At 30.5% G+C, this 9,185-nt stretch overlaps 1 long non-coding RNA gene across 1 annotated transcript in view; it reads left to right on the forward strand.

Annotated features, from left to right (window-relative positions):
• LOC136796062 (uncharacterized) overlaps nt 1-6,661 on the forward strand; it is a 263,158-nt gene extending 256,497 nt beyond the window's left edge. Inside the window, exon 3 of the long non-coding RNA XR_010843754.1 lies at nt 6,602-6,661. This is a non-coding gene — a long non-coding RNA (uncharacterized lncRNA). The remainder of the gene's footprint in view (nt 1-6,601) is intronic.
• Nucleotides 6,662-9,185: the final 2,524 nt, after the last annotated feature.

Raw genomic sequence — 9,185 nt, forward strand, 5'->3', positions numbered from 1 at the left:
CCTCCTCCCTGCGGCTGTTGCGGTAGGATGTCGACCATGGTTTTACTGATCGTTTACACACAAAATAATGTATGTTATCGTTTACACACAAAATAATGTGTGTTATAAAATTAGTTTTCTATACACTTCTCATTCATTTAAAACTTCGAAATAAAAAGTTTCTTTGAATGGAATATGGTCCGGGTGCGGTAAAAAAAACAAACTCAAATAGTAGATTTATGCTATTTTATTGAGCTAACATTTCGCCCCACGTTGCAGGGCTTCGTCATGGCTAAAAATGATACGAACACTATAGTTACAAAAAGGAAAAAAAGAAAAAACAGATAGATAAGAGAAGAAATATTAAAGAAAGTACAAATAGAGACATGAAAAAAGAAAGAAAAAAAATACAAATCAAATGATGAGACAGAATTCATACCTGTTTTGACGGCAGTCAAAAAACAAAGTGACCGTTGGTATTGGGAGTAGTGGGGACTAATAAGTTTCTTGTATTTTTACAATTTTTTTTTTTCTAAAGATTTATATACTTTTGTATAAAAATAAATCAGTTATGAAATCAATCAACCATAGAGTTAGCAAGATGTAAAGGAAACCATGATAACTGACCTCTATGGAATTTCCGTCATCAGTGTGGTCTTAATAAATTTGAAGTTCTTTTTGTAGGGTTTTTTTTTTTTTTTTTTTTTTGAGTTCCTTAAATATTTCTTTACCCCACCAATCCAGAAAGAATGTAATAATTTGTAACTTTGTTTTTAGGCTCTGAATTCGTTCCCGGGTGGTCTGGTTTTAGTCAATTCGTGTTTATTTAAAAAACAAAAAACAACTAAAGATCAACTTTAGTGAGATAGATACAATCAATTACAAAGAAATTTCATTTCGGCGAGAAAAAAAAGAGCTATTTAAATAACCTCTTATATAATTATATTGCATATTATAAAAGAAAATGTGATCCTAATGAAATTTTACTTGTATAATATATTCAGTACTTAGTTTATATTATATAGCTCAACACAAAGGAATAAAGGAATTTTAGTGTATGTCAAAATAAGGTAAATTTGAGAAAAAAAAAGGTTTTTAGTTGAAAAATCTATAAATTGAAATTTACAATCTTGGCTCTAAAAACTGTTTTTTATTATTTTATTAATCTTTTTGTGAAGGATTATTAGAAAAATAAAAAAACAGAGTTTTGGGGGGCTCAATCGAGACACACTACATTACCTAGGAAGTTTTATAAATTCAATAATATAATATATTATAATTATATATTTTAGTCATAAAAGTGACGAATGTCACTTTTCCGATTTTTCAACCATTTTTTCTGTAGTGATATTTATTTTGGAATAAGTTATTATTATATTGTATAATATATTGTAATATTACTATGATTAAACACAAGCTCTTCATTACTTTTTTACTCATCGACTTACTTATCTCCATCCTTTCGTTCAAGTCTTCAACGTTGTCTCAAGCTGTCGTTCAATTTTTAAAAACAACATTGATATATAAGTGATATGATAGGAGTGGGTGCATAATATACGTATCTTGCTTTTTCATTGAGTTACTGATCTTTGTGCTCTGTAAAAAAAAAAACATGTAAAATTGTAAAATCAGTGTTTTATTAATTGTCATCTCGGTCGTGCTCTCTTCTGACTTGTAAAAAAAAAGTAAAACTGAGAAAGACTTTATAACTTCATTTAAGCTCTTCACGTAAAATAAGATGTAAAGTTGATATGTTAGAACCGAATCCTTCGGGTCTATAACAAAGGATACTTGTTAAGCGGACACATTTCTTTTCATCTTTGACATCGCTTCAGTGGTATTTTTCGAAAAATTATGATCCCAGAAAAACACTAACCGAAAAACGGTTATTTAAAGCAGTTGAAACTACATACTTAAAAAATAATAACCGAAAACAGGGTTTCCAATTACCACCATCTCTACTAACAATGGCATGGAGGAAAAAGTGGCGTAAATCTCAATTTACCAGTTTTTCTACCTCCACAACAGGAAAACTTTTTTATTAGTACATTACAAAAAGTGGCAAAAAATATTAAAATCCTATAGACATTATTATATTCCTGTGTAATCCTTCTTATATTCCTGTATATTCCATTATTATAATCCTACGTTCATGAATAAGTGTCCAATTATCATATTTTTATATATGTATATATAGTTTACCATATTATATTATATATCATATTTTTAGAATTAATCCGATGCTCGGTTAGTTAATAAGCGATGTTCGATGATATTCTTTAAAATTAGACATTGTCAATGGAGAGAATAGGGTACTTATTTTGTAATAGATGGGTTTTAGCTGAGTCTTTTATCTGGAATGAACCTAGACATCGAAGAATATTGGTAAGTTGTGGGATATTATTAAATAGGGCTGGTGAGCTGATAAAATTAATTTTATATTCTCATCTATTACTCCTCGGATGAGGATAAATTGACAGAAACTATACATAAATAAGAACAAAATAAATTATTTGTATTTAGTTTGTGTATACGAGACCATATTTGGTTATGTATAAGTGAATATGAGGATTTCTCCTTTCAAAAAAGTCGGAGATAATTTATATTAATATATGCTAATATCTTCGAGTGAGAATGATCTTGAATTTTATTTTTGAAAAAGGAAAGGAAGATTCGTGAAGCAATAATGTAGAGACGACATATGTTTGCATCTATGTGTCTTTTAGTACAGGAAGAATTTTAAATAAATTATGGTTTCCTTGACTTATATTCTGTATCACCATGCAAGGATTCTACTTGTCAAAGCTCCATGTGCGTGACAAAAGGCTTCTTATGAAAGGATTTTTCATTAAGATCAGAGTACATCCGGAGGGAATAAAAAGTAAGAGCTATGTCCTGGTCCTTCCACGCTATGTAACCATCTTGTGTTCTATAAACCCTTTATCTCAGATCCTTCCTCGGGTCTTACTCACTGTCACTCTATTCTAATCTTAGACAACGTGTTTCGATTTTTTCTTATGGTATTATCTGTTAGTAGTTTCCATATATTTTAGCCATTAGGCGTTGGTAAAATCTATTTGCCTAGTTCCTTAACCAACACCAACAATTGATATATTTTTATCAGATTATGAGAATTCGTGTAAGAAAATAGTTTTAGAAGTTAAAATACAAAGTGAAGTCGGAAAATAATTTGAAACGAAAACAAACTTCATGTATTTAAAATTTAGGTAGTTACTTGAATTGATAAAATAAAAAAAATAATTGAGAGCTGGAAGAAGGAATTGGAGACTATTGAATTTTTTTTAACAGTGTAGGTTGGATGGAGGTACATTCATAGAGTCAATATTTTCTAAAAAATGTTTCTTTCTTGTTTTCTTTATTTATTTTCTGTTAACAAATCTTACATTACTTTACTTTATTCAATTAAAATTAGTAGCTTAAAAATTTAATAATTTGCATCTTATAAACTTTATAGTTTCATTTAAGTATATAAGAAATTTTCATGTGAAAAAATTAGAATTTGAGATTTAAGTTTGAGTTCCAACCCTTAGGTCCAAACAACCAAGTCTCGCAAAATGGTATGTATATTTATGTGTGAACGTATTATGTGCTAGCTCAAAAATCAAAACTGAAATTACACACTTAGTAGGTGTATTTGGGATGTTAGAGCAACTTTTTTTTCATTAAAATCGATCAAAAGGAAATACGACTTTATAAAATGGATTTTACATTTTGGGGGGGGGGGGATTTTCTCATCAAATTTATAGGTTCTGATTACAATTTTAAAAGAAGATGGTCCAGGTGCAGTCAAAGGACCTCAAATATTAAAATAATAAAACTATTTATTATGACCCAACCTTCTGCTTCACTTTGCAGAGCTACAAAAACTGAAATTGTAAAACAAAGTTAGTTTGTGGAGAATAGGTGGCACTTTGCTACTTACTCCAAGGATCCGGGTTCGAATACGGCTGGGCAGAAAATTGTTTTCTGTTACTCTGTAGTCGTGAGTCTACACTGTGGGCACTGGTTCACCAAGCCTCATAAATTTGGGTACCCTTAGTTGGGTAAAAATCTGGTGGTCGAGCGTGATTCTGATCAAATCACCTCCTTGTACAACTGTTGGTCTAGTAACAGTACTTCTTTACAAAGCACTGCCCCTTTAACCCTTCATAGGTTTTAGCGGTACAGATTTTAAGAGAATATATGACATAAAAACTATCCACCTTTTCTTTATATTTTATATTTATTTATATCAGTATTTTATATTCATGTGATACTTCCACCTTATACTAGCATTTATTATTTTATAACTAGTGCTTTTATTATATGAACTTACAATACATTTGTGGCTTTATTAAATTTTTTATATATCTTTTTAACTTAATTATATTTATTGTATTTATTCTTTTAATTTTGTTTAATAATAGAGTTTTGTTTATATGTATATTTTTAATATATTTATCCTCCTTATTATGTATAATATCATTTGGTTTGTGCATATATTTAATATTGTTTTAAATTTCCTGATATTATCTTTACTATGTACCTGATTATTATCTTACCTTATAATCTACATTATTTTATATCTTTTTGCTTCTATATTTAACATATTTCTGAATCGAAAATTCCCATACTTCTCTAGTCTGTTGGTTTTTTGCATCCACCTTTATCATATTCCGTTGCTTACCTCCATTCAGTAAGGTTGGTATCCTTTGTTCATTATTGAATTTTTTTCTTGATCATTATTTTATTCTTATTTTCGGTCTTTAAGTATTTACTGTATATTTCATATTTCTTTTTTATCTATTTTTTATTATTTCCGTTTTCATTAATTGATCCTGCAATTCCTGTTTATTTATACTTTTCAATCTGTATATCAATTTCATTTTCTTTAATTTCTTTGTTGATTTTTTAAGACGTTTTCGCATGATCGTATACAGCCAGTTTACTTTCATTTTATGTTATATATTCTCTAACTCTGTTACATTGATTTAGTTGTTTGTATTTTTTAATCATGATGAAGCCCAACAAAGGGAAACATTGGCTCATAGTAAATAGTTTTATTTCTGTTTGAATTCTTTTGACCACACTCGGACCATGTTTTTTTGTATATTACACAAGCTCAACCAACGACCATTGGATTTTGATTAAAATTAGTATCAGAAATAGTCTGACTCGGCTTAATTGTGAATTTTTCAAAATAATAACCCTACAAAGTATCTTTAATTTCGTTTATTTTAAATAATTTGCAATCTTTTTTTTTAGGATTACTTTAATAATATTGAGAAAATTAAATTTATTTAGTACTAAGATGTATTTAGTTTTGAATCTGTTCAATTATAGTCCTTTAAAGTTTCTAGTGAGCTATTTAAGGGGAACAAAGGGGCCTTTTTAAAAGTTTAATTCGTTATTTAACTAAAGGATAAATTTCCTTTGATGAAGTTTTCCACTCAATCCTTTTAGAAATCCTAAACTCATAGTAAATCTTAGTTTATTAATAGTACGAACTTTCCAGGTTGCTAGGACCCAAATAGAACTAAGAACTTCGTGTTGTAAAAAGGTTTTGTGAATCTAACAAGTAAAAGAGGTTTCCTTCATTTCTTATTCACTCTCTATTCACTAGGTGCGTGGGAATAACTCAATCCACTCCCTCCTTTGTCACACTTGTTAGGAGGAGGGTTTTATCATATCATAGATTCTGATTTAGGCTTTACAAAATCAAAATTCTGAGCCCGTTTTATTGAATTTCAACATTATCATTGCCTGAAAAAGAAATCGTCCTTACGTGTAAGATATATTCCTAGTTATCATAAAGAAAAGAACATCTTAGTTGCTTTATTAACTCCATCATTTTTTTAAAATTTCTTATTCTTAAAGTACAGTACCACTATTTCAACAAGCATTCCTCTCGGCATATTATCTTTTTTATCTATATGCGATCATTGAGTGGGAGCTCGTTGACACCGTGGTAAGGCACGATGCTACTAACAGCAATGACCCCGGTTCGTATCCGGCTGGGCAGAAAATTGTTTTCTGTTACGCTGTAGTCGTGAGTCAACCCTGTGGCTACCTGCTCTTTTGGGGTACACCCAGCCTAATAAATTGGTTACCTTTAATTTAGTAAAAATCTGGTGGTTCGAGCGTGATTCTGACGAAATCACCTCCTTGCACAACCGTTGGTCTAGTAACAGTAGTTCCTTACAAAGTACTGCACCTCTATCCCTTCACGGGTTGTAGCGGTACAAATTCTATTTTTTTTTTTTTTTTTTTATGTAATCGTGGAGTAGTTAGTGTAATTTAAAATATCTAAGATTTAGTTTTTTTTTTTTTTTTTTTAATTTTATTTATTGATATTTACAACTGTATTTAAATACATCAAGTAAATTTACTACCATGTATAATGAGTACCACTCTAAAAACATTTTTACAGTATAAGGTCTCGAGGCCATCTTATTTTCAGACGCCTCGGAGGATTGTCCGGAATGAAATAGGAAGGAAGATTAGAAACTAATGGGTATGAGTGGTTAGAGAGTAAGATTTAGTTTCACTTTTAATTGAATTAAAAAAAAAATATATTAATAATCTTTTTTCTATCTATTCACTCCTATTATTTACTTTTCAGATTCACCTGAATTCTCACACATTCTAAGTTGTAAATTCAATCCGGAAAAATAAAGGTTAGTTATCTATATATATGTATATTTATAAGTTACCTATTGTATTTTACCTTTTTCTTCTTAATACTAGCTCTAAGAACACTACCGTGAGAACTCAACTCTTTCACACGGGATTGTAAAGTAATGTTCCTAGAACTAGTGCAAATTTCTCTCTTATACTCTCTGTAATTCAGCCGTTTCCCGTTAGTCTTATCTGAGCCCGTTTCCAAGTTAGTTATATATGTGATGCTGTTATTTTAGACTTAATGTGTTTTATTTGCACTAAATGTACAATAAACTCTTTTTAAAAAGTCTTTTACTGCGAGAAATCCTGTTTTGAAACTACAGCTCAGTATCACAAAAGAATGGTTTATCAACTCAATATAGTTGTTCCTCTGTAATAAATAACCCTATCAAACCTCATCGAACTGTTCTAACCACAAATATTAGACAAACACGACATAAGTTCAAATTTGATATACCATAAATTACACATTGGGAAGAAGAATCTTGAAAAGAAATTATTACTATAGAAAAATATGAGAATCGGGCTACCACCAAAAAAAAAAAACAGATGTTCTAAATTTAAATTTATGTTCCTCCAACCTAATAGATACATAAAAAATAATTAGCAACGCTAAATATAAATAGACAAAATACACAACAGAAATAACAGACGGACTACCTTTTAGAAAGAATGATTACGTGTTGAAAAACGAAAACAAATTCTTCCTCCATTTCAACCTAATTCAGTTTTGGCACAAACCTTGAATTGTGTATCACAACAATATAAAAAAAAAAAACTGTAATAGGCAGTTATAAGGATTTCATTTAAAATTTTAATTGTCATTATTCTTAAATTATACTGTGTACATGTAGTTTTTTAATATTAGATAAAGAAATTATTTGTTCTAAAAATCTGTTTTTTTTTTCATTTTAAGGCATAACTATGCAACAAACAGTAGAGAAATATTTACTTTTATACAATCATCCCATTTAATAGGTATTCTTACTGAGATTTAATTCATTTGCCCATATATTAACAGCAACTTATCATTTTTGTTTATAAATTAGTAAATACTTTAACTTCGATGAATCAAGTTTCACTTTCACATTTGTTAAATTACATTTTGAAGTATTCACTTCACTATTGAGAATTCATGGAACTTTTGTTTAAATTGCGTTAATTGAAACTTGGAGTAGAACATCTCACTTCTCGTTTGTGTTACTTCGTCAAACTTAATTCACAATTTAAAATAGGACACTCGAAGTTCAAACCGTATCATGGTATTCATTTCAAGCGTTTCTCTGAATGAGAAAATTAATTTTAACTTTATGAGGTGACGTGGGAATATATTTCTCTCGTTATACTACAGAAGTGTTTCGTTTATCTTGTCATGTTAAGAATTTTGTAGCTAATAATAAATGAACAACTTGTTAATGACATTGTATTTTTGTGAGCTACTAACTCTTGTTAATTTAAATTAATCCTTAGAAATTCTTTAAGAAATTCTATTTGAACTACCTGATCCTAACTTTGAGCTTTACAACTTCGATAGCACGTTAATTGTTCCTCGTTTACAAGTCCGGTTAGAAGTATTGTACGACAAGCGCTATTACTAGCAACTCTAATTCTCAGTCATTTTCACCATTCAGGAACTAGCTGACCACAATATTCTTAGGTTCGTTTCACAGTTAACTACACAAATGGCCTCTCCGCTACGTATTTCCGCGTTGATAGCTAAACGAAACAATCTCCAAAACATTTTCCATCGCACATACAACTAGTATTCGAAACAGGATCTCTTGCGTATGTCTCATGCCTGGAAGGAAGACGGGACTCTGGCATGAACAACTTTGGAAAATTCATAATTACGATCTGAAGGGGTTTTGGACCTTTGTTTTCCGATTGGCTCTACAGAACTTTTAGATCTTCTTTTAGAGCTTCTCGAACTAGCCTTCTCCAGGCCTGGCGTTTTTGGACTATTGCATTCCAGTTTGCTGCCAGCAGCTCTTTCGCATCTTTTTCGATTCTATCTATCTATTTGATTTTTGGCCACTTACATGGTCTCTTGCCAACTATACTAACATTCATTATTGTGTAGAAGCGTACTGATACCTCATGTTCCACCCATCTTAACCAGAACTTTTAAGCGGTTCACTGTTAGTTCTTCTCCTCCTTGTGTTAAAGCTCTGATCCCAGATCGCTCCTGTAATTGTACAGAGGATTCTCCATTCAAATCTCTGGATTCTGCTTTCTAAGATGTCTGCTAGAGCCCAGGCCCCAGAACCGTTTATTTGAGCTGACTTAATCATGTTATTGTACACCCTTACTTCAGATTTTTAGAGATTTTCCGGGATTTCAGTATTCTTGACAGAAAGAGAGAGAAGTAGGATCTGTTCGCGCGTGTTATACGCTGATCTATCTCAAAACGTTGATTGTTTACTGATGTTATTATGGAGCCGAGGTATTTTCAACTGTCAACTTTCCGAAATAATTTGATATCTACACAAACCATGTCGCTTTTGACCATTATGCCCAAACTTTTA

This window comes from Halyomorpha halys, unplaced genomic scaffold, assembly GCF_000696795.3.
Source record: "Halyomorpha halys isolate HHAL.00 unplaced genomic scaffold, Hhal_1.1 Scaffold892.1, whole genome shotgun sequence".
NCBI lineage: Eukaryota > Metazoa > Arthropoda > Insecta > Hemiptera > Pentatomidae > Halyomorpha > Halyomorpha halys.